This window comes from Pagrus major, chromosome 14 (genome assembly GCF_040436345.1).
Source record: "Pagrus major chromosome 14, Pma_NU_1.0".
Classification (NCBI taxonomy): Eukaryota; Metazoa; Chordata; class Actinopteri; order Spariformes; family Sparidae; genus Pagrus; species Pagrus major.
Window position 1 is genome coordinate 20,501,846 of NC_133228.1, and position 6,000 is coordinate 20,507,845.

Consider the following 6,000-nt stretch of genomic DNA (forward strand, 5'->3'; position numbering starts at 1 on the left):
TAGCTCCTATTAATTAATCACCTCATTTCAGAGCATTTCACCTCCACTGTATTTCAGACAAACACAGAAAACACCGACACCGATGACTACATGAAGCACAAGTGCAGCAAATCAGAAACACTTCCAACAATGATCTTGTATTCACGTTTTAAGACCTCTGGATTCTGCAAAACCTTCTGGGAGAGTCAGTTTTACTACACGCCTGCATGAATACATCCAGCCTGTAGTTACAGACTGCGTTCTGGCCCCCGGAAGCCTCTGATCAGACGTCCAGAGGGACCAGTGAGTGTTCAGTGTTTGTACAATCTGCAGCTCGTCCAGTAGTTTCCTCCTTGTATTGGATGCAGCTGTAGTAGTGTTTAGGTGTGCCTCTCTGGGCCTTGTGTGTAATAATGTTACACGGCTACCGCTCGACAGATGTGCACCTCTCCTCCTCCTGACTCACACACACATGCATACAGATGTGCATGGAGAAGAGAGAGGAGTCTCCTTGCCCTCCTCCCTCCCGAGTATCCTTCCACACCTTGTTGATGGGACCGGAACTTTTCCCGTGTTTTCGCCGGGGTGGGCCCTGCTTGACTCATGGGGCTGAATGAGAGGGGTCGCGACCCGGGCTATGAACTGCTTCCTGTTTCTGTTGAAGCGGTCTTCCGAGGCCTGCGGTGATCACAGGGAGAAGCTGGCGGGCAGCCGGAGCGCATCCAGTTTGAGGTGCTGCTGCCACAGTAAAAAACATACATCAACGGAGCAGTAGCTGGAACGGGAGAGAGGGGAGATAGTGAAATGCTATTATTTACTGCTATAAGGGCCGCAGGGAGAAATATGTTCACTCTGTCAGGCGTAGAAGACGAGAGGCAGTGTGAGACTGGAGGCTTCGTGCAGCTTGATGGGGAAAGTTTTCCCCCATATTTTTTTGGAAGGAGTGATTCTCAAACTTTTTAGGCTTACAGCCTCATTTTGGGTGATTACGATTTATTGCAGCATGGGTCCTATTTTTTATTGTTTTGGCTTTTATTTTTATCAGTTATGATAACACTCCATTCACAAAAGTCTGGGAATTCAGCGCTGAAGTGCATTTCGCTTTTAATAAAGCTGGCCAGCTAAGTTTAACAAAATGGACTGAAGGAAATGGCTCAAACTGAATCTATGAGAGCAGGGGTCTCAAACTCAAGTTATCTTAAGGGCCGCTGTTGGTATTGGGGCTGGCAGTTTGAGACCCCTGTGCTAGAGGATCCACTCCTTCAAACTCAAAAACAGTGTGTTTTTTTCATTCATAGTAGATTGCCAGCGGGCGGCTGACAAAGTGTTCCCACTCGTGAAAACCTTGTGCCCCCTTGTTGATAATTGTTTGGTGTCCGTGCTGGAAATCAGTGAGATTGCTTCAGCAAAGTGTGGGGAAAGAAACCAAACAGACCAAACAGATTGTGAACAAGCCCACGGTTAAACGTATATAGATCTAGATTGTTTTGGAGATATCAGATGTAGAGATGTCCATCTTCTCTCAAACGTAATGGGACTAGATGGCACTCAGCTTGAGGTGTTCAAAGCACCAACAAAATACATTTGAAGAGCTCAACAGCAATGTCTCTGTCCAGTAATCATCACCTGCTTACTCAAGATAATCCACAATATGAAACAAGCCGACAACAAGGGCTACAGTACGCAACGGGAGGACATATTCATGATGTGAAGTTTTATGAACATGGCAAAACGACGCCCACTGAGTTATTCTGTTCTGAATGGAAACGAGAGGAGCCACACTTTGTTTTGCATACAGGCCATGGATGACAAGACTATATACAATGTGTACAACGTGATGTATCCGTGAGGATCTTGGCATCAATACAATGTGACTTTACCTTGTAATGTTGCCTTTGAACAAACGTAGGGGTCTTTGGTGATGGTGTTGATGTTCAGCTGACGGTTGACCACACAGCCTTATCCAACGTGGTCAGGATGACGAGTGTCACTTTCAGAGGTCCCCCGGCATCATCTTTTAACCATCTTAACTTGTTTTTTCTTTTCAACAAAGACAAACCAAGCACAGAGTACATTTAAATTTAACATGAAACAGGAAAGTTAACTGAGGTTCATTTGGGTACCAAACCAGAAAGTAGTTCCTACATGAAACTGCTCACAACAAAGTCTGTGGATCATCTAAACCACTTATTTGCTGGTGAAAAAAGAAATGTCAGTACTAATCCCTCATTAGACGAGAAAACTGTGCAACTGTGACTCTCCCTGAGGGATCCCGACCTACAGGTTGGGAAACACTCACTGGCTCGGAGAGCTGAGGTTTGTACGTGGTCATGTTGCTGAAGCAAAAGGCCACGAATACCCAAAACCACAGGCAGCATTACACTTGTGTGCACTTTAAAATGGAGACTCAAAAAGGAAAAAGTCTTTATTTACTTTAGTATTCAGCCAAACACCAATTAAAACAGTATAATTAGCTTTATCAGTGATGTGCGACACAAATCAAGTAGACGAGAATTGAACTTCCCTCGTGCCTGTTAATTCTAAAAAATAAGGAGAATAACAAAGATGTTATTTCATCGACTTTACAGCCTCAGAGTGTATGAAACGTGTCGGTCGCATACAAGCTATTAGATTCATACCTCAGAAAATCAATGTAAGAGTAGGAAAAGTGTCATTAATACCCCAAAGCACCATGTTTACGCCAGTAATGGGACACTTAGCAGCAATTACAGATTGGATCTGTTAAATACAGAGAGCGCACCAAGTTTATATCTTATCTAACAAACACAGTCACCTCGTTCGATTTTCCTTTGCCTCCTCGGTCGATGGCTCCTCTGACCTCCTTATGCCCTGCTGACAACTGTCATGCGCTGATTTAGGATTATTTTTAAATCAGGAGCTGTCGAGGGTTTGACGGGACGAGGATGGGGTACCGGCGTCCCCGGAGACCTTGTAAATCTGGACAGTTTACTACAGAGAGGGGGGGGGTGCGGCCCCTTACGCTCTCCTCGTCCAAGCCCGCCGTAATCCCACCACTTCCTCTCCTCCGCTCTGCTGCCCGGGCTCACGCCGTAATGCATTTTCTGTAACTAACAGCCGTTGTTTCCCGATTGTCACGCTCCCATCCCTTTCTCCTGGAATGTGTGTATGTGTGTGTAGAGCGCTCGGATAGGGTGTTGGGGTTTAGAGCTCTCTACTGACTGGAGAGCTGAGGGGGAAAAAAAGAGAGAAAAGACTGGCAGGAGAAGGTCTGGAATTGCAGTTAATATTAACACTACCCTCCTCCATTACCGTTTACCACCTCCTCCTCCTCCCTCGCCCCCATGACTGAGCTATGGCGGCCAGGCGGGGTGCTTCCAACCTGGGCCTCCTCCTTCCGTCACGCTTGCCCCTCTCTCTCGAAACAAGAACACATGGATGTCAAAGTCCTCTCGCGCTGGCAGTGTCCTGCCCCTTTCAACAGCCTTTACTCCGTTTAATTAGCCATGTCCCCCTTACCTCCACATATAGGGTGCATGACAGGCTGAAACACACACATACTCGACGGAGGATGGCACGCCGAGGGCGGCTTGGCAGCAGTCAGAGGGCAATCAATTCACACTGTTCGCTCTCGGTAACATTCTTCACAACACTTCCTGACAGGTCTGAGTCGGGCAGCTCATGTGCTCCACAGCACTTAGTGAAGCTGACTAGGAGGTCAAATCCCTCAAAGGAGCGCAACAGGTTTTTGGAAGATTCTCCAGCGAAAGCCCCTCAAGTGATGAGAGCATAGGCAATAAAACTCACCTGCCGCCTGTCGCTGCTGGTAACTTTTTAACAGACGCTTTACTGAATGTTAAGTGATAAAAGATGACGCCCAATTAAAGGTCACTAGCGGTGTCAAAATAAGGATAAAATGTTAGCTTAGAGACTTATTTTAGTGTTTTGAATGCCCCTCACAGCTGAAAACAGTGAGATATTTTTTCAGCTATCCATCCATCCATTTATTTTCTTCTGCTTATCTGGGGGTCGGGTCATGTTGGCAGCAGGCTCGGCACAGTATTCATAACGTCCGCAGGCTTTTCCCATTCCAGATGAGATATGTTATCCCTCAAGTGAGTTCTGAGTCTACCCCAGCCTCTCCTCCCAGTTGGACGTGCAAAGGGAGGCACCCAGGAGGCATCCTAATCAGATGCCCAAAACCACTTCAGCTGGCTCCTTTCAGTTTGAAAGAGCAGCAGCTCTGTGAGCTCCCTCTGGATGTCTGAGGGATGGACTATAGCGGGGAGGCTAGCAGTGTGCATTACTGTCTGCCACTGTATTTTTTTATATTACCAAAGTCGTAGATATTCAAATTCTACACATATTGGCGAGAACGTGGACGTATTTACTGGGGCTACATCTATTAAGCTCTTTACTGTATCATCTTATCCTCGTCAAAGGGGCACTATGTGTTTCTGGAGAAGAAATTCAAACTCAATATTAATGAGGTGATAATACAAATCAGAATTATGTATTTTTTTCCACAACGGAAGAAAAAAGCTGTTCTCAGAGGAAAATAAAGTCCCCAGGACACCGTTTGAAGCTAGAAAGGTGGCAGGGTCCGCCACATATAAACAAGGTAAAACAGAATGAAATTGTGTTGTCCTTTGAATGTGTTGTACGTGTTTATATGACGTTCATATTAGATGTTTATGATCTCACTGCCATATTGGAAGGTGGATGGGATGGCGGTGGAGTTACAGCTAGGCGAGAAGGCTGCCAAGCCAGTGACCACAGTTCGAGACTGTGTTTCAACATTTGTAAGTTTGAAACCACTGGATACCTTTTAAGAGGGATCGCGGCATTTTAACATTTATGGAAGCCTCACACTGATGAATACTTTGAAGGAGAGCTTGGGACAATTTCCAGCCTTATTTGTGGTGACAGCAGGTATTTTTGACGAGACCTCAGGACATCTCCTGCCATGTTTGTGTTGACCAAAACAGGTATTTTAAGCCAAAGCAACATATTTTCTTCACCCTAACCAAGTGGTTTTTGTGCCTAAACGTAAGCAGTTCATGAGCACAGAATTTAAACGTTGTAATACCATGTGCTCACAGCAGGGGGCTTACAGCAAATGTTCAAATCCCACACATGGTGGCTTTAAATGTACTCACACAAATCATTTCAACATACTCAGAAACTTCTTCAGGTGTAAGTATTTTTAAAGGCCTAATCCCTGCATCTACAACATATAAACCACGTACCAGGAGAGACTTCTGAAATATAGTCCCAGGTGTGCTGGAGCAGGCAACAAACTTTTTATTAAAAGGCCTAAAATGTCAACACCAATCTCTGATACTAGCTTCCTTCACCAAATATAAACCCCATTAGTTGATAAAAACCAAAAGATAATAGATAATCAGCCTAGATTGTAAGTTGTTATCAGCTGTGCAACTGATTAAAAAAAACCACATGCAAGTCACACTGTGCAATTATATATAAATATGTCATTATAAAATTAAGCATTGGCCACATAAAGCTGAGATAATACTAGTGATCCATTACCCGCTAAACATAGCTTCGCACAAAGCGTTACCATGGAGCAGCAGGGCCATTAATCTAAAAAGGGACACACAGCTGATGATAACGGCGCGCACACACTTATCTCTCCCCAGGTAAGTTGACCAATCTCGACGTATTCCTTTAATCACGGCGTTAAAAGAAACAACAACAAACGTGGCAGGAATGAACGATAACCTCTAATACTTCAAAGCTGTCTGCAATCAGATCACTGTGAACTCCAGTAATCTGCTGCACAGGAGGTGAGGCTCTCTTGTCTGAACTGTGTGTTTTCACTAAAATAGATCCTGGCCGGCCGGGCTGACCCCTGAGGTGGGGGGGATCACCGCAGGTCCTCTGCAGGTTGTCGCAGGGAATCAGAGCGGCCTGCAGCCAGAGCCGGGGGCTAAAGGTTGAAGGGTGTGTGAGGTAGCCTATGACCTCCCGATTTGGCTCGGGCGCAACAGCCGAGCTCTCAGGGGGAAACCTCTGCGTGAC